The 20,935-nt window shown below is 52.6% G+C and overlaps 1 protein-coding gene across 6 annotated transcripts in view; it reads right to left on the bottom strand.

Moving 5' to 3' along the window:
• MAD1L1 (mitotic arrest deficient 1 like 1) overlaps window positions 1–20,935 on the bottom strand; it is a 361,733-nt gene that overhangs the window by 203,116 nt on the left and 137,682 nt on the right. The gene's annotated exons all lie outside the window — the stretch shown is intronic.

Here is a 20,935-nt window from a genome sequence, read left to right on the forward strand (position 1 = left end):
TCAGCTAAATTACTTGGACATCTATTCAAGGAGTTGCGTTTATCAACAGCTTGTTCCTTTTTACTCCTGAGCAACAGTCCATGGAGTTGGAGGTCACTACAGTTGCTTGACCCTTCACGACTAAAGGACGTCACAGCTCTCTCCAACCAGGGGCTGTCACAAAGTTCCCAGTCTCTGGGGGGTTGGCAGGAGCCTTCTCACAGCAGAGTCTGCCTGCCACACTGACACCACCCCACCCTCTCGCCCACTCTCTGTGACCTTTCACCTCCTGGCTCTATTTGGGCACCAACCCCCACCCCAATTCTCCCTTAAAAGGCCCAGCCCCCTCTGCACAAATCCAAGTGAAGCTCAGCGCTTCCCCCACCGCCAGCAGGGCCTGGATAAAGTCTGCTTTCATCGCTCCAACTAATGGCCATATGTGCCTTTGACATGGTTCACAAGTGACACTCAGCACAAGCTGAAAACCAGATGAGGAAGGACTTTGAAGGCATATAATTAAGTGGCAGGTCACTAAAACCTCTCTTTGCCTGAAGAGAGTAGGGGATGCCACCAAAACCATATCACTTCCAAGTTGCAAAAGTGTCAACTACCACCACGGTGGCCCACGGTGAGGGGAACACCAAACACAAAGCCCCCTCGGTGCCCCCTTGCCCTGGCCAAGCCGCACCGCTGCTGCCCGTGCACATCCAGCTCTGTCCTGGCCAGGCAAAGCAGCAGGGGTGTCTCGGCTACAGACAAAGAATGAGACAGGCAGACAGGCACACACAGACACATACTCGGAGACATACGAACACACATGCACACGGACAGAGACACACACACACTCAGAGACACAGACACAGTCTGAGACACACAGACACACATGTACACATATACTCAGACACAGAGATACACAGATACACATGCAGACACATGCAGAAACACACAGACACATAGATACACATGCAGACACATGCAGAAACATACAGACCCATAGATGCAAACGCACAAAGACACACACACACACTCAGAGACATACGGACCCACACATACACAGGCATAGACACACACACACACTCAGAGACATACGGACCCATACATACACAGGCATAGACACACACACACACACAGTTGCACATGCACAGACACATAGACACACACAGACAGGCACAGATACACATGGCACACCTGACAGCCACCACCCACCTTTCACACTCCAAGCACCCCAAACCCTGGCTTCTAAACCCTTCGGCTAAAATACACCCATTGATGGTATCAACATTAATTCAATTATCCAATAATACGCAGCCCCTGCATGCTGCCCACCGTGGGGCACTATACAAACCAAAACCTGTCCTGCTTCCAGGCAGCAGTGCCAGGGGCCAGATGACACCACCACTGCAGACCGTGAGATTGAAAGTTATCGCCACCAAGGAAGACAGGCTTCCGGGAAAGACAGTCCCGTACTTAGAAAGTTCAGTCCCTACTTTCTGCAATCTCTTTATTTATAAAATTGCTTATGCGAAGATATTACCATGCATAATGCATTCAATTATGCAGTGTAAGATGGAGCCTTAATGGAGAAAACTCAAGTCACCACGCAGACACTTCAGGAAATACAGAAGAGACGGCACTGACTTTCAGATGTGCCCGAGTCCACACCCGCTCCCTTCCCACAGGGACACAATATAAATATATAAAACCACGCTCATCTCATTTTTCCCACTGTTTTGTTGCATGATGATATGCCTGGAGCTGACACCTTTCTCATCCTCGTGGCAGGGCTGCATTAGCATGTAAATAGCTGGAAGATACACGGAAAGGGAAGCAAGGAAAAGCTCTTTAATTAACTTTAATCCTCTGAAAATCCCTGCAGCACTCTGCTCTAACGCTCCCGTTCTCCTCGGGAGGCCCTCACCAGGGCCAGTGAGTCCTGCCAGGCCAGGACTGGGGGTGGCTGGGATGGGCCAGCTTGGGAAGCGACATCTGGGTATCTCGCCTGCAGAACGCTGAGTCAAGACTGTCCTCTGGGAGTTAGGGGTACTCTGCCACGTGGGTGTACAGGGAGGCCCTGGCACGGGGTGGGATGAGGGTTCCCACTTGCTGAGCACCTGTTGCTGAGCACTAAGCCTCACAAGCAGCCCCACAGATTCCCAGCCTTTTCCTAGAGGGTGAGGCAGTACTGCCCCAGGGAGCCTGACGGAGCTGCTTCTGCCTCTTTGTCCCTTCACGCTCCTGACACCTAGCACTGCCCAGCGCAGGAACAGGGCTAAGCCTCTGGCTGTCAACCAAAGAGGACAGGCCCTGACCCCATTCCTAGACGCTGCACAGCTCGTCCCACAGGACATGACCCAAGCACAGCTCACCTGGCTCATCAGTGTGAGAGCACGCGGGCAGTGGGCTGGCGGCAGGGCCGCCAAGATGATCGTGGCAACAGTCGAGCAACCAGAGCAAAGGCCTGGCTGAGAGCAGGGGAGGAAAGGAGACGGGAAGAGCAGCGTGGGAGGATGAACTGCCCAGAGCCAGCCACTGTCACAGCCGCGGGAAAGGGGCACGGGGAACGGTCTGGAATAATAAAATTCGTGACAGACACAGGACAGACTCTGCTCTAAGGGTGCACTCAGTCCTGCCAACAACCCTTTGAGGAGGGACCACATGACCGCGTTTTCTTTGATGATGAAACAGACACAGACAGACACAGGTTTCCAACAGCCGTCAATCGTGGAGCCGGGTCTGCACACACGCACCCTGGCCCAAGGTTTGGCCACGCTGGGGGGAGATGCCGAAGAGAAGCCACTCGGCTGTACCACAAGGAGGTGGAGAGACTCGTAAACGTGGGAAATGGCACTTAAAACACAAGCCCCGGATCCCCAAGGAGATGGAGTGCACATGAGATCATGACTGAAAAAGATTTACAAACACAGCTCAGCAGCTACAGCTACAGCACCAGGCAGAGTCATTGGGTGGCTTGGACAGGTTTCTTCCTTGCTCTGGCCTTGGTTGTTCTCCCCTAGGTGAGGGTGGGACTCAGTGCCACCACTTGTCTTCCTGCTCAGCTTTACTGGATTCAGTGAGGAGAAAAAGGCCACTGGGAAGGGAGGCCCCGCGGCAGCCAGAAAGACACAGGACACAGAGGCCACCAGCACAGCTCAGGTCTGCCAGGCCGAGAAGTTCCTGTAGTCGCCATATGGACAGGGAAGCCCAGGGGAGAGAACAGGCAGTAACAGGCACCGCACATCTACTATAGACAACACGTGGTGCCAGCCCGTCACCTCACAACATCAGGGGAGACAGAGGCTCCCGGGGGGGGGGGGGGTCACATGCCCAAGACATATAGCTGCAGTCAGAATCTGAATCCAGGCTCCCTCGCTGCAAAGCCCACACTGTTTGATCATCTCCCAGGGCAAAGTAATTCAGCAAAGGAGCTGCTGCTACCAGATGCACCAGAGACACGAAAGGCCACCAACCTCCCACCCAAGTGCTCCACATCCTGCTCTCCTGACCCTAACCCTAACCAGGCCTTGCGTGTCTCTGCACCCGTGAGGGTGAGCCCTGTCCAGGGCCAGCACTGCGGGCCAGTGGCGTCGCTCCCCCTCCCACAGGCACCACACACACAAGGGCAAGGCCCCAGGATGGACAGGTTCTTATGCTCCCTGCCACCTCCTATACACGCCTCTCATTACAAGCCCAGCACCTGGCATTTATATAGTGCCATCCCTCAGGAGCTTACAAGGGGCTAAACGAGGCTGGCTTATACAGAAATAAATCATGCTTCTGTAACCAGCAATATTTCTTTAACCGGAGGTTAATAAAAATCACTGACGAAGGTTAACCAGTGGATCTAATTTATTTAGAGACTTTCATAAAGCTATGGATAAAGCCCTTTATAAAGCTTATTACAGCACCCGAGGAAGTCCCAGAAAAACGACAGTCACTTAGTGAGATTTGCAGGCCCCACAGCAAAGTGAAAGGTATAACAGGATTCCTGAAGGAAGGGGAGGGAGAGTGGAATGGGAGCCATGTCACTAAGGGGCCTGGCCATGGTCAGACGCCACTTCAGGCCCATCCCAGGGAGACATCCTCAGCCAAAGGCCCACCCCAGGCTCTGTGCTCAGCCGTGGGGGTGCAGGATGAGACCCAAGCAGAAATTATACCCAAAGACCCTCCCAGGGGCCCCAAGGGAGACCACACCATCACCCCCAGAAAAGACAGCACAAAGTGTTGCTCCCCTGTGTCCTGCGGTCCACCCATAGCCCTGTTCATGAGCTTTTCCATGGCACTGGGCAGACTCCTCGTGTTCAGTAGAGGAGATGGAGGCCCAGCAAGGGAAGACGTCCTCTGGGAAGGCTGGCTGAGTGCTGGAACGGCTGCACGGCTGCACCTGGGGCGTTGGTGGGAGTGGGGGTGCCATGTGAACCCCCAGGCCCAGCCTGGGACGAGGGTGGTCCTCCAGGAGGCACTGTTCCCTAGCTGGGCTGAAGTCCCCCTGCCTGCCCTCTCCCTGCAGAGTGGAGAGGCCTTCCTTTCCAGGCCCGCACTCTGCAGTGTCCCAGGCTTCAGCCCACCTCACCCCTCCAGACAGGCTCTGGCTGGGGAACCACTCAAGAAATGCTGGAAACACATTAAACTTCCTTGAAACTTCCAGTCTAAAAGAGTTAGAAGAACTTGGGAAGGGGAAAGCTCAGAACTCTAAATTCTCGTATTTCTCTGGAACCGAGCCCTACACGTGGAAAGCACCTGTACAAGCTGCTAGAACACCTCCAGAGCCAACCGCCCCTACGAGGACCACTGGGTGTGTCAGAAGTGACACAAACCCCGGCCTTACACATCTGCCTCGTGCTACACCCTGACTTCGTGTCCTGGGTAGGTAAGGAGCAAGTATGGTCAGCCTGCAACCAAGGCAACAACACTGGATCACAGGTCAAAGGGCGGGGTGGGGGGACCCCTTCTGGAACCCACTGCCACTCCAAAGATTCCACAGTACCTAACAGGAGGGCAGGAGAGGGCTTCTCCCTTCCTACCCGGCCCTCACCCAGATAAGACACCTCAACTTAAAGGGGAGGGGTCAGCGCTCCGGCCCCCTGCCCCTGAGCCATTCACATTCCACCTGCATCCACCACCCAAGGTCCAGCAACAGCCCCGGGGCTAAGTGCACCCATTTCACAGATGAAGACAGGAGCTCCAGGATCAGCAATGAAGGGGTGTCCGGGAGCGAGTCTGTGCTCCAGTGCACACCTCCCAAGCTGAACCTCTGAGCTGTTTCACTGGGTACCACCCACCTGGGCAAGAGCCTTTAGCTGAGGCGCCTCCCTTCCCAAATCCTCAGGTTTTTCAAGAAAACCCAGCTATCCAGACACAGTGTAAGCTGACCCAAGGCAAGAGCAAGCAACAGGAGTCCTACCTAAGGACCCAAAGACACCTCTTGCTCTGACCCACAGCTGCACAACTCAGTGCAGAATTGACAGCCGGTCCCGTGACAAAGCCACGGACCCAAGGGTGTAAGGACACCCAGGCCTCACTCTGCAGACAGTGCTGTGATTGCCTTGGTCTGGTAGAATTTCCTCTCCTCCTTCTTGGTTTCACTGGGGGCAGTTTGGTTTTTAATAGGCGAAGTTAACCAAAAGAACATTAACTCCACATTGCTCTCCCTGCGTCTGTTTTGTGCCTGGTGATAGATACTATTTAATACCTCCCGGTCTGAGCACACTCTGGGTCTGTGAATACAGATCCTGTTTTATTGCTACTTAGCAGCCATCACAACAGCTAGCCCCGGTCCTCCTCCACCCGGCTTAATGTTCCATGAGGATCTCATGGGAAAAGCAGCCAAACTGCATAGAACAACTGGCTTTCCAGAGCGCAAGCACAGACGGACATAGAGCTCACACAACACAGACACACACACTCATGTATGAACCCTGGCACACACACATGTACACACATACAACAGGCGTGCACAAGTGCGCACTCTCAGACATCCCCCTCCAGGACACAAGGTGGGTGATGCAGTGAGTGCAGAGGAGCTTAGCGGGAAGGAAAGAACAGCCTGGCATCAGCACACCTGGGGTGGGAATCCTACCTGCTCACCTGGGCAAGTTCCTTAACCTTATCCAACTGCGGATTCCCTTGCCACATAAATGGGGTTTTACAAATCCTAGCTCAGAATTTTCCAAATTATTTTTAAATGGGGTTATTATAGAAAATGCCAATGAAAATAAGGAGTTAATTTGATGAATGCTAGCAATAGCTATTATTTATTGACTACCTACCTCTCATACCAGATACTTAACACATTTACTAGAAAATAAATGTGATTAACGGTAATACATTTCAACCACGCTGTACAAGGCCTAGCACAGAGCAAGCAGATGTGTCAGTCGGACAGTCAGCTTGGCTGCATCTAGTTCTGAAACTTGGGACTTGTCCTGACACTACTGACCATGCGGGAGGGGCTGTCCCATGGAAGCTGAGGGCAGCAAAAGCGGCCCCCAGTCAGCAACCACCTCGCCAGATGCAGGCGGAGAGCTGTGCCCAGACAGCAGACACCCCAACACTGCCACCCTTCAGCAAGCTGCACACGCCAGGGCCCCCGAGCAGGCCCGCGCACACCCGTGCGACGCCTTCCCTCCAACTTCAGGTAACCCCCTTCCCTGTTTCCACAATGACGCACAAGCGGCAACACCCACTTCCACAAGCACTCAGGTCTTTTCAAGGTAGAGAGCCACGTTTATCTTGGCACTTACACGAGCCTGACCACCGAACAGGTGTAAACCATACCGCCATTTTTACTAGGTTCCTGTCTCATTTCTAATGGGATTCTGCACCGCAGGGTGACTTTCAGGAACACATGTCACCTTAGACTAGAACTAACCACACGTTTGCTGAGGGAGCTGGTGATGAACTACAAATCATATGTATTTGGACATTACGATTTAAAAACACTTTCAAGGTATTGGCTCATGCGATCTCCGGATCAGCTCTGCGTGGAGGTGGGGCAAGGCCCGCACACTTCACTCTGAGAGAGGAAACGAAGGCAAAGAGAGCAAAGGGGTGGACGTGAAGCCCAGGCTTCAGAGCAGTGCGGTTCAGGCTCTAGGACAGGTTTCCTGACTGCCAGTCTCAGACTCTTTCTCCCCTAGCTCAGAGAATAGAGAGAATACCATCTCTCCTTCTCACTTTGCAGGAACAGTGAGGGCCACCTGTGGGTTCTGCCAACTTTTCTGTGACAACCCACCAGATGGTTCACGCCCACCAAGGGCAACCAAACGCCCAGAGTAGCTCACCAACCCCAAGGGGCTTCTTAAGTGTCTCCAGAAATGAGGTTTAAGAAACCCACACAGGTCTCCAAAGAGGAGGCAGGAGAAAGAACCAGCCTGGTCCATCACAGGGTCCTCTTGCAATGGAGGCAGCGTCATGGGCTTGGGCCTACAACTCTGCCTCCGCCTCCCCCACAGCCTGGGCTGCAGAGAAGCAAGAAGGCCCTGGCACCATCCAGCACCAGCAGCCACAATGCGCCTGTCAGTATCCCAAAGGACATTTGACTGCCACAAGCTTACGTGGCACGTCACTAACATCTTCAATGCATCACCACCTCCTTTGATCTGCTACAGATCTGGGTGATCGAGAAAGCCTGGTAGGAGCCCGTACTGAAAACAAGGGACAGGGCAGGATCTTGGGGGCTGCTCAGGGGCCTGGTGGAGGCAAGGGCTCCCCTCCAGCACTGCAGACACGTTCCAACCCTGGAAGAGCAGAGCAAACAGCCAGGCTGGGGGTGGTGAGGGCAGGGACAGTCCATCCACTGTCTCCACTCGGGGTGGAGCCCAGGCATGGGGTTTAACCCTTCTGGCATTAGCCATTACCTAGAAACACAGGCTACTCCAACAGAAACCACAATGACTAAAAGCCAACGATGGGCCAGTCACCAGGCCAGGTGCCCTGGGACAGCTGCCTCATCCTCCCACCCCTGCAAGAAGGAAGAAGGAAGCTTGGAGTCCAGAGCCTCCCATGTTCTGACTCTGCAGGGCCCTAACCTCTGGGCACAGGGAACTTCTGGGATTCTTGGATGTGCAGTGACCCCAAGGACAACCCAGTGGGTGCAGACACCGCTGACAGGGAGCGGCGCCATAACACGATGCCGGCCTGGCCATCAGCCGCGCAGGCCCAAGGCAGACGCACCTCAGCTGGAGCAGGCAGGGGAGCCTGTGTGGCATCTCGACATCTCTGAATGTCTCCAGGAGGGGCTTGGCGACAACTCAAACACCACCCCTGAGACTCGGTGGCTATTTTTAGCAGTAACACTCTGTAGGCTGCTTGGCAGGGAACCAGGCCTTTCAGCGTGACCATCAATTTTCACCTGCAGCCAACTTCCTTTCCTTTCAGGACCAAGGTTATTCAAAGATTTGGATTTCTTCAAAACTTAGTTAAAAAGAGAACAGGCCTCTACCAACAACAAGATGGGATCTTAAAGCACAAACAGGGACAATGTCAGGCTACAGAGAGACAGAGAGTCGGGAAGGAATGTTCCAGGCCCAGCCTGCAGACATTCAGGGACAGGGGAGGCCCTTTGTGTCACCCTCGGCCGAGCCAAAGGCCCCTGTGCTGGGTGGCACAGGCCTGGCCCAGTCGCTGGAGATGCCTCCGTGGGCTCCTCTCTAAGCCTCAATCTCTTTCTTGTAAAATTCCCAAAGCCACGGGGGCTCCTTCCCAGTCGGGATGCTGTAGGTTTCTCAGCCTCACACCACGCTGCGCAGTGGGTGCTTCCGGCTGTGGATATCCGGGTACAGATGAGGCGGAGGTCAGGGCAGCACTCACCCTGGGTTGAAACTTAAAGGAAGTACCACACAGCTCGGGAGACAAGATTGAAGATGTTTTGCTGCAGCATTTTAGAAACTCAGACTTAATGCCAAAAAGCCCAGGAACAAAGTAATAAAATTATCCATAAATACAAGACTTGCCCTGCACCTGCCAGAGTCTCCGTGCCTGTCCCACCCAGTCCGGTCCCAGGACTCCTGAGGATGTCGCAAAGCCATGAACAAGCTAAGCCCTCCGCCAGGCAGAGTCGGCCTGCCTCCCTGCTCTGCACTGACAGCTGCGCCTCTTGTAGCTTTCACTGTTGGGAAAGTTAAAAGACAATTAACACCATTTTCCAAGTTGCTAATTTTAATTCATAGCATCAAAAATGGAAACATCTGTATCAACTACCTTGCTGCAAGCACTTTCAGACTTCCCCAAAACCCACTGGGATGCAGCCAGAGGAATAGGAACAGGGGCCTGGGCAGGGGCTGGTGCAAGCAGCACCTTCCACAGGCCACATGGAGGCACACAGGACAGCGGGGAGGGGGCAGCCTGGAGGGGAGGCCAGGCCTGGCCCAGCCCTCACTGCAGGGAAGAGCAGTGAGCGAGGAGGGCAGGAATGCTGCTCCCTGGGGTTGTGTGACCTCAGCAGGCCACCCCTGAGCCTCACCCACTTCTGTCAGTTGAAGGAGTCCAACATGCACCAGATAGTTACTGAGTGCCTACTGTATGCAAAGACCAACTGCCCCTAAACAAAACAGAAGAGGTCCCTGCCCTCACAGGAGACCAAGGTGAAAAAGATGCCAGGGAGCCAGAAGCTGGGGAGGGGTGTGCCAAGGCAGAGGAGAGGAGAGGAGCCGTGCAAAGACCCCAGGGCAGGCTGAGGCACAGCCGGAGAGTTAGAAGGAAGAGTGGAGGAGGAGGCTGCAAGGTTAGGGCCCCAACTTCCCTGCACAGCCAGGGAGGTGCCGATTCTGCGGCTGCCTGGGGCAGACAGGGTACAGGGCTGGAACAGCCCCTGGGGCGAGGCAACATCTTCTAGCTCCAACGGTGTGAGCATGCCAGGGAACCTGTGACTCGAGGCCCTTCGGTCTGTGTGACAGGCACAGGTCGGTAAGTTCTCCTGACCGAGCTCTTCAAGTTGGATTTGCTCCCAAGAAGTGGGGACATATGTCATCACTTCTAGCAAAAGAAAACAGGTCCAATTTAAACAGTACCTCAGAGGGCACCTGACTTAAGCTACCACCTCCAGAGCTGAGACTCAGAGGGGACAGTCTTATCTCAATGACAGCATCCAGGAGCCACTTACGGAGAAAAAAGAACTGGGGCTCCTGATGACATGCGTGCCACTGGCACCATCTCGAGGGCCGCACTGCAGAGCACCTGTGCGCAGGGGCAGCCGGCCAGGGCTCGGGAGGGCTGCGCTGCAGAGCACCCGCGTGCAGGGGCAGCCGGCCAGGGCTGGAGAGGGCTGCACTGCAGAGCACCCGTGTGCAGGGGCAGCCGGCCAGGGCTGGGGAGGGCTGCGCTGCAGAGCACCCGCGTGCAAGAGCAGCCAGCCGGGCGCCCATCCTGCCACCCACCCCTCCCACGGCCACAGTCTGGCTGGGCTCCCCAGACTTCCTGGACAGGACTACAGTCCCACAGCCCAGGAAGACCTCCTGGTAGTCAGGGTCGGGGCCGGGACTATTTTCTCTTCTGAGAGCAAATAAAAGTTAGCCAGGTGCAAAGACAGGATTATCTGAGTCCAGAGAATGCAGCCTCCAGCCTGTGCCCACCCTGAGGGCGAGAGAGGGATGGCCCATGCCGGGAGGGCCCCGAGCAGGGCACGAGCCCACAGAGGACCCGCCAGCTCCTTCCTGGAATCCTGCAGGCACCTCTGGCCCACACACCCACAAGTGCTATCTTAATAATCATCTTCAAACTGGAAAGGGACAAAAGGCATTTTGTTTTGATTTCATTATATTTCCTAAAATTGCTTTTCTCCCTGGAATTATTTTTTTCCCACGACCCAGTTCCAGCTGCCTCTTGGTGGGAAGACACAATAATATTTGTGACAAGGATGGCTTTCTAATAACTTTGCAAATGGCATTTTCCCATAACAAAACCGGTGCACTTTTTTTCTTAAATGGACATAATGGAAATGTCAGCCTAGAAAGGTAACCTGAAAGGGCGATATATTAACACCCAAAAATTAAATTTCAAAGCCGAGGGGACCTGCTTATCTGTGGGAGGACGAGATCCATCTCACTAAGCACACCAAATGCTGAATTAGAACCCAGGGCCAGCAACGTCTCTCTGCCCTTTCTCTTGGCTTCTTACCAACATCAGGGAAACATGGAGGGACGTGTTTTAAGTAAGGAAAAAACAGGATGGGCAGTCAGAGGCAGCACTTTCACGTTCTGCTGCAAGAGGAACAGACAGCCTGCTCCCTCTAGGAAAGAGGGCAGGATGTCACACCTCAGCAAAGTGCCACACACAGACGCCAAGGAGAAGGAAGAGCCACTACCAGACTGAGTTTCCTGCTGGGGCAGGTAAAGGAGCCATGAGCAGCACCCTGAAAGGAAGCAGGAGGAAGTGCAAGGCTGCTTCCAGAACTAGCAAAGCGACCCCGGGGCCCCCAAATGAGCGAGGGTGGTGCCCACCCAGAACTGATGCCACCGCGGAGCTCCCATGGCTCCCGCACATGCCTGGGGGGCCCCCAACACTCAGGACCTCCTTTGAGAGGAGAACAAGGCCCACTCAACACCAGGACCAGACCAGGACCAGAGTTTCTGTGTGGCCAGAGATGCCCAGGGGGGTAACGGAAACCAAAAACCCAGGCAGTCTGGACACAGCAGCCACTGTGGCTGTGAGGAGGCCTGCGTGGCACCCACAGCAGCCAGGGCCGAGAGCAGGGCAGGGGGCTCGCTCTCAATTCCCCACCTCCAACCCCACTACCTACCTGCTCTTTGTGTTTCAGTTTCCTCATTTGTAAACAGAAATAAGCCCCTGGCTTTTAAGAGCTTTTATTAAAAGGAAAGAAAACATTGAGTGTGAAAAGCTCCACTAAGAGGAGGGTGACAACCTAACTCAAGGGTTTGCACTGAAGGCAGACCAGGAACCACACCCAGATATCTGCCCAAATGATTTCAAAACTAATGGTTTTGAGCACCTTTATTCAAAATTGCCAAAACCCGTAAGCAACCAAAAGTCCTTCGGTAGGTGAGGGACAAACATCCAGACAATGAAGTATCGTTCAGTGGCAGCAAGACATGAGCGATCCAGCCACGAAAACCCATGGAGGAACCTCACAGACGTCCTGCCCAGTGGAAGCAGCCAGTCTGACAAGGCTGCGTACTGTGACCCCAACCCACGACCTTGTGGAAAAGGCAAAACAAGGGTGGCAGTAAACGGTGAGCAGTGGTCAGGAGGGATGGCGAGGCGGAGCACAGTGGGTTTTTACAGCAGAGAAAGAAATCCCTGTGATATTGCAACGGTGGGCAGATGATGTCATGCATCCATCAAACCCCCTGGATGCGACCACCCAGAGTGACTCTCACATAAACTGGGGACTTTAGCAAACAATGACATGTCACAACTGTTCATCAACCGTAACCACGTCCCAGACTACTAGAGTGAGGAGGTAACAGGACGCTGCGGGGCAGGGGGAGGTGGGGGGGCGCATGAGGGAACTGTACTTTCTGCTCAATTTCATAATCCAAAACTGCTCTAAAAATAGTTTATTAATTTTAAAAAATAAAAATTAAGAATAAATGGTATGTATTAAAATCATACCTAAAATATGATTCCATTTATATAATATTCTTAAAATGCCAAAATTACCAGAGATGAAAACAGATAGGCAGTAGAGACCATGGGGTGGGTGTGACTTTATGGGCAGCACAGGGAGATGGTGTCGCACGAATCTACACAGGCGACAGCGCAGAGAGCGACACGCACACGGCGCTAATGCCGAGTTCCTGGTCTTCACATTGCACCATGACTACGTGAGGTGCTGCCACGGGGAGCTCGGTGACAGACACACGGGGCTTCTCTCAGCTGCCTTCCCCCAAGATCTGTACTCGCTCTCCCCTTAGCCTCCCTCGGGGCTCGGCAAGTCACCCTCCCTCCCTGCAGACATGGGATGTGTCAGGGCACCGGCCTTCCCTCTGGGCATCCCCTCACCTCACAACCGGTAGATTAACTTGTCTGCCATCTGCCCCACTAGGAAGGACCCCTGGAGTCCCCCATCATCATCGTGGGGTTCGCTGTCGTTGTCAACAGCACTTAGGCAGTGCTGGGCTCACGGGAGATGCTCAAGACAAATTTGTGGAGTGAAAAGTGTAACGAGTTTGGGTTTTTCCTTCGCAATTCCCCTTCAACTTTCCAATTTGAACATACTAAGTCCCACTTAAAGGTCAGCCTTTCTACACCCAGAGAAAATATCACAAAATACTTTGAACTGAACAATAACAAAAATAACCCACAGCAAAATTTATGGGGTCGGCACTCATGACAAAAACTCTCAGGAAAGGAGAAAAAGAAGAGGATTGCTCCAGCAAACAGCATCTGCTGGACACCTGCACACACCATGCCGCACGGCAAGTTATGAAGTTTCCCCAGGATCTGAGGGAGACCAGGCGTCGCTACCAGCCAGTCCTGAAGGGCAGAGGAGAGGGAAGGCCGGCACAGCACTGCTCGCGGGGCCCTGACAGTGCATGTGGCAAACCACCGGCACAGCGAGGTCGTCAGGGACAGGGTCAACAGACAAGACCCACCCGTATTTCCAAACACCGGTAACAGACAGACAGAAGATAAAAGCCTTAAAAGATTAAAACTGCATCAAAAGTAGAAAATACTCAGGAAAAAAAATACAGTGAATATAATGATATGTAAGATTTCTACCCTAAAAAACCATAAAACTTGCTGAGAGACATTAAAAGACCATCTAAATAAATGGTAGACTATATAATATAATGTTCATGGTTTAGAAGACAAAATCACGTTGGGTTGTTATTTCTCCCCAAAATAATTTTAAAATTTATTACAATCTTAATCACATTCCGGCAGAGTTTTTGTGGGAATTAACTAACCGATTCTATATAAGGATATGCAAAGGAACAAAAATAACAAAAGAATCTTAAAGAACAAAAACAAATTGGGAGGATTTCACTAGCAGGTATTGAAACATTACAACGAAGTGCTGAGGAGGACAGTGTGGTCAGTGCTGGGAAACAGACAGACAGACAGAGCCAGTGGAGGACACAGTCCGCAAGCTGAGCCGCCCACAAAGGCCCCCTGGTTTATGGGGAAGGAAACAGCATGACATGTGGAGAAGGTGCCAGATCAACTGCATGTTTAATAGAGGAAAAATCAAATCTTCACACCTATTTCACACCGTATTCAAAAATCAATTCCAGATTCACATTAGATCAAAATGTAAAAGGTAAAACAAAAAAGTATTTAGAAGAAAACAGTTAAATATTTCCATGACTTTGGCAGTCAAGATTATTTGATCAAGACTCCAAAGGTGCCAACAGAAATATAAGAATCAATAAGCTAGACTGCATTGACATTAAAAACTTCTGGTCAGGCACAGTGGCTCAAGTCTGTAGCCTCAGCACTTCCGGAGGCTGAGGCAGGACAATCACTTCAGGCCTGTAGTTCAAGACCAGCTTGGGCAGCATAGCAAGACCCCATTTCTACAGAAAAAAAGAAAAAAAATTAGCTGATATGATGGCACATGCCTGTAGTCCCAGCTACTAAGGAGGCTGAGGTGGGAGGATTGCTTGAGCTCAGGAGTTCAAGGCTGCAGTGAGCTATGATCGTGCCACTACTGCAGCCTGGGCGATACAGTGAGATCCAGTCTCTACAAAACAAAAAAATTTAAAATTTATGTCCAAAGATAGATAAAATTAAAAGAGAAAAAAAGCAAGCCACAGACTAGGAGAAAATATCTGAATACACATCTCCAACAAAAGTTTTCCTATCCAGAATAAAGAACTCCTACAGCTCAGTAAGAAAAAGGCAAACAACCATTTAAAACCCAAAAAGGGGATGGGGCAAAACCTTAAGCAGGCAGGTCACACAAGGAGAGATCTAAACGGCCAACACGCACAGAGAACGGAGCTCGCCTTCATGGCGCATCAGGGAAATCAGAACCACACTGCACCACAACAGCCCAGCAGCCGGGGAAAGCCAGAGGCAGGAGGGACCTAGAGCACAGGAACCCTCCTCCCTCCCGGCAGGAGCAGAAGCTGGCACAGTAACTCTGGAGACAGGTGGCAACAGTCTCCCGAAACTGGATATGTGCCACACCCGGGCATGCCCGGCACAGGTCAGCCCAGGGGGTGCACCAAACACTACACACATCATTCACAGCAGCACTAATCACAATATCCCCCAGCTGGAAAGCAGCCAAATGTCATGTGCAATCGAGTATACAGAAAAGGTGATATATTTATACAACTGAAAACAGCATAATTTAAAAAAATAACGAATTTCAGCTATACACAATGACAGCAGGAATCTCACAAAGAAGGTTATGTAGCTGAGGCCCGATACAGAAGGGTGCAGGCTGTGTGACTTCATTCACGGGACCTTTAGAAACAGATGAAGCCAAAGCCAGGGAGGGGCTCAGCCGTGACTGGAAGCCAGCTTGGGGTCTCTGGGGGCTGCTGGCTGCCTGCTTGCTGACCTGCCCTGGGACTGTCATCTGTGCACCCGGAACCTCAACACAGATCAGCGAGAAAAGCACTCCACGGCGCAGGAAGGTGGAACGTGGACACACGCGGAGCCACGTTCCACAATATCCAGCACTGAGACGGCAAAGCCAGCAAACTGAAGTGTCTACCCAGAGGAGAAGGGATAACTGACCCACGGTGTATTCATTCCACGTAAGATTACAAAAGCAGTGAGCAGAATGGACAACGTTAGCATGGACGAACGTCAAGAGGATAATGTTAAAAACAAAAAGAAGCCACAGGACAATACCATGTGATAAAGCTGAAAAGAACAACGAGGGCGCGACCTGTCCATGTTTAGGAGATCAGGAAGTTTCTCCATGGAGCTCGCTTTCTATTTCTTATGCTGGGAACAGAGATATAAGTTTGCTTTACTCTTTAAACCATACATACATATTTTAGGCTATCTTTGCACATACAGCATTTTCCATGAAAACATGTCAAAATCGAAAGCACACAAGGATGGCAGGTCCACCTGCCCACGCCAACCCAGCTCTCGGGCTAACAGTCAGCAGAGTCACCGGACCCTGGGAGCCCCGGCCCCACCTGGCCCCACCAAGCTCCAGTCCCACCGCTCCAGGCTGTGCTGGATTCTAGTACTTCGAAAGACAGCATTTGGGTAGGTCAGGGCTTTGAAATACACTTAGGCCAACTACGAGAAGCGGTACTCACCTGGAGAAAACAGCGACCTCCTCTATTGCTGAAAAAACCATAGGGGAAGTTGAACCTTATTGGGGTGGTCTCCAAAGTGTAAGCTCCCTACATTGTGTAAATGCAAAACAAATAAGTATAATCTGATTCTACTGCATTTCCCCTTTACTCACATGCCTTACAGGACTACAAACATACATCACATGTGACTCCACTATATTATCTTAGAGGAAAGATGAAAATAACTCATTCAAAAAAAACTTTCCAGCAAGGTGGGCCCATCTCTAAATCCCTGCTGGGTGAAGTACAGGCTGTGCAAGGCACCCACAAGGCTCTGCTCTCTCTGTCCCTGGGGTCCACACCCCTCTCTGCTTTGCTGGGGCACAAAGCCCATTGCCTGCTCACGTTCCTTCAGGACACACGGCACCACTCGAACCAGAACCACCCGTGGTCTCGGCACGCAGGGGCAGCCTGCCTCCACCGCTCCACCCTAACCACAGCTCAACTTTTCCAGGTGACGAGGGGCCTGTCACCACCCTGCAGAGGAGAAGTGACTAGATCTCATAAAACCACAGACCTGGGAGAATCCCAGAGAGCTGATGTGTACCTTCCTCACATTATGGACAAAAGGGAGCCCTGCCACGTTTCCTGCGAGCGGGTAGGCTCCACGAAAGGCGCTGGGGTTGGGCAATGAACATGGACACATCTTGTCCTCGGCCCTGGAGACGGGGCCATCCTGCGGCTGGCCCAGCTGAGACGCTGAAGCCAAGGAAGCTGGTGCGCAGCTGTACAAACCACCGCGACAGGAAACAGCCACGGGAAAGCCCCATCTATAGGCAGTTTCTAAGTAATTATGAGCAATTTTTAAAAGCAGTCAAGTGAATACAGGGAATACAAAGAGCAACATTTATTCAAAATAAATAACATAAATAACATAAATACCAAAGTCCAGCCAGAGCTCCTTGGCCAGGAAAGGACAGGGGATGCCAGCGCAGTGTCCTGGGCAGGAATGACCCTGGGAAGGGAGGAGGTCCTGGCAGAGTCAGTGAAGAACATGCTCAGGGACCCCTGAGCTAAAACCATCCTCCTCCACCCCAGACTCTGTGGGAAGGCTCGAGAAGGTGCGGACAGAGCCTAAGGAGGCTGCTCCTCAGGCACGGCCCCCTCGCAGCTGGGCAGGCTCAGAGCTCAGCACCAAAAGAGCCACCTCTGAGCAGAAACAAACCAGGAGGGAAGCAGGAAGGGCCTGGAACTCCTCCGAGGGATCCCTGTACTTCCTGCCTCCTATCCCCAGATGTGATCCTGAACAGCAGCAGCCAGGAGCCCTTCTGCAAGCCAGCCGTCCCCAGACCCACAGTGTCTGAACTGTGCACTGTGAACATGGCCACCTGGTGCCCCTCGACTCCCCACAGTACCCCACGGCTCCCCTAAGCACCCCACGGCTCCCCTCGCCTTCCCACACCTCCCTTTGGCACCCCACAGCTCCCCATGGCACCCCATGACTCCCCACAGCTCCCCATGACCCCAAGGTCCTGGCCCACATACAGCTCCAGCTCTAGGCCCAGCAGTATTTACTAACTGAGGAAACTGTAGGATCATCAGGAATGTTTGTGAAGGGTTTTCTAATTCACAGAGGATAGTCTACTGAAGCCAGCAGATCCTAGAAAGTGAGAAAACCAGGGGCGAGGAGAATGTTAATTACTGTCACCCCCACCTCCAGAGAAGGTAACATTCTCGTGCTCACAGTAACACCCAGCTGGTGCAGATGTAAGACACTTGCCCAGAGCTCAAAATCCAGACTTTCTAAAACTCTGAAATACATGTATTTCCCCACTTGAGGGTTTCACAGGGCAGGATGTCACCATGACAACCCAACTACGTGCTTGGCAGCTGCCCTGTGAAGTGCCACTCCACACCAAGTGCCCGGAGCTATACACCCAACAACCCTGTTCACCAACAACTGGGGTCCCTCCAAAGAACAATCCACTCCAGAGTCGGGAGATGAGGTACTGGAAGGGGAGGGAGGATGACTTGTATTTCATTAAAAAAATTTCCTGCTAAAAGGTAGCCTTACATTCTATAAACAAGATTCTGCGACCACATTATGGAATATTAGGGGCATGCTAGAAATAGCTCATTTCAAATACGAAAATGGTTTGTGTTCACCCAGTTCTAGAAGCCAATTTTCAATTGCTTAAAATAGTCATGATATTTTACCAAGGTAATTATACTCTTAGCTATCAGTAACAATTAAATCCTTAGACTGGAGCCGCTTAATAAGGGTCTCAAAATAAAATTGCATATTCCAAGCACCATACACTTAAATGTCAAGCACACAAATAGATGGGACGCAGAAGCCAGGAGCTCCACCACCCGCCTGATCCCGGGCCGGGGCACTGCAGCCTCCCCAGATGGGTGGGAACCTCCCAGCAAGGACAGGGAGAGACCAATAACCAGAAAACCCCCGAGGTCCAACAGAGCCTCTCTGGGGGTAGGTACCCTGAAGAGGAAGCACCGCTCGCCCGAAGCAAGCCAGCGAGGGGTCTGGCATGCCCCAGAGCCGAGCTCCTCCATCAACCTCCAGAAACCATCTGGCGGCCAAGCACGCAGCACCCTCTGCATAGCCCGGCCTAATGAACAGCTTCATCACACCGCTGGCAGGGTGGACCCTGTGTCCCAGGCCCAGAGGCTGCACAGGCTATTGGGATCAATCCGGCACAAGCACGCCTCGGAGGGACAGTCAGTACAAATAGGCAGTGCCAGGCGATCAATACCACCCTCTCGCTAACTCAGAGCAAGACGGTGAGCACAGTGTGGGCCGGGGTGAGGCTGATTCAGACTCCAAAGTGCCATCGGCTTCTAACCTGCTAAGCAGAGGAGAGGAGAATGGAAATTTCCTGCCTTGAAGCTCAAGGCATGCACTTTAATGGCAGAAACTTCCCGAGAAGGAAGCAGTGCACAAGCCACACAGAAGCCCGAGGGGCTCAGTTTGGGAAAGGTGGGGGCTCCCAGATAATGAGAATCATGAGTGGTTCCTCATCACACCAGGGCACTACACACTAGGATGCGATCTGAACAGCAGAGCAGGCGGCTCACACATTGACCAGCCACAAGCCGAGCCCGGCCCACAGGAACACACTGATGCACACGGTGACTCAGAGATAGGACGCATCCTTTAAATATTCATATTGCTGACTTCTCTTCTAAGACCCAGAGATTTCCCATAGACCAACCCTCCGTGAGGCCAGGCGGACTGGACCCCTGTGTGGCCATGGCCTCTGCCTCTTCCAGCCCACTGTGCTGCCTGCCCAGCCACCAGGGCAGATGCCATCTCCCAGCCCCAACCCCTGGCCCTGGAAGTGTCTACTTGACAGGGCAAAGGGGCCTCATGGATGTAACTCAGGTGAAGGACCTTAAAATAGGGAGGTTATCCAGGATTATCCGCTGGGCCAGTCTGATCACATGAGCTCCCAGACAGCTACAGCAGATAGAGAAGTGAGACAGACTTGCAGCCTGAGGGTCTCGATCCCCCTTGCTGTGGGGCAGGGGCACACGAGGAGCAGGAGGAGGGGTACAGTTCCTCTGGGAGACAGGCAGCCAGCAAGGAAGCGGTCAGCCTATAGCCACAGGATTGGACTGTGTCCCGACCCTGGTCCCGTGGATGAGGGACAAGGCAGCCAGCAAGGAAGTGCCCGACTACAACCGCAGGACTGGACCGTGTCCCGATGAGATGTGTCCCCTGGAAGAGAGCCCCACAGCTGAGCCAACACCCTGAACCCAGTCCTGTGGGACCTGCCAGAGCATGGGACCAGCCATGTCCCCAGAATCCAGCCTAGAACTCCAGGCTCTGCACTGTTCCTATATCAGTCTGTGGTGATGTCATGGCATCGAGACAAGCCAGTGGCCCCAGAGCCTGGGGAATGACCACGCTTCCCAACGTATCCCAACCCGCACCTGCCCCAGGGACAGGCTTTCCTGCCTCAAGAGGAACGTGGGGCCTCGATGCCGGGCAGCCAGCCAGCGGCCCAGCCCCACAAGGAGAAGCTTGTCCCCACAGGCAAAGACGAGGTGAGTTGCGGGGAGAACTCCACCCCTCGCCTGCCCAGGAGCCTCCCGCCCCAGCTCCCAGTAGACAGCCAAGGATCTGGGATCCAGAGATTGAGCTCAAAAGGTCACTGCCTGAGACCCTGCAACTGCACTTCTGAGTGTCTATCTATCCCAGAGAAATAAAACTCATCTCTATACAAAAACCTGCACACCGCTGCAGCTTTATTTGCAATAGCAAAACCTGAAAACAATGAAAATGTCCCAAAACTGGTGAACAGTTAAAAAACTGTGATCCACCCACACCATGGAACACTACTCAGCAGCCAAAATGGACAAACTACTGACATGGGACAACTTGGGTGGATCCCAAGGGCATCATGCTTAGTGTCCAAAGCCAATGTCAAAGGTTCTATACCGTGAGATCCCATCCATGTGACATTCCTGAATGACAGAAATTTACAAATAGAAAACAAATTAGCAGTTGCCAGAAGTTGGGGATGTTGGGGGCGGGGGTAGCACAGGGAGACCTCTGTGGTGATGACACTTCTGTACCTGGACCATGTGGTGGTCACGTGACTCTACAAGGTGGGGATGGACGCTTCTGTACCTGGACTATGCAGTGGTTACATGTCTCCAACGTGACAAAAGGCACAGAACTATACATACGGTACCAGTATTAAATTCCTCATTTTGATTTTCCATTTTGGTTACAAAAATGTCACCACTGGGGGGAACTGTATGAG

The sequence above is a fragment of the Lemur catta genome, chromosome 2 (assembly GCF_020740605.2).
Source record: "Lemur catta isolate mLemCat1 chromosome 2, mLemCat1.pri, whole genome shotgun sequence".
Lineage (NCBI taxonomy): Eukaryota > Metazoa > Chordata > Mammalia > Primates > Lemuridae > Lemur > Lemur catta.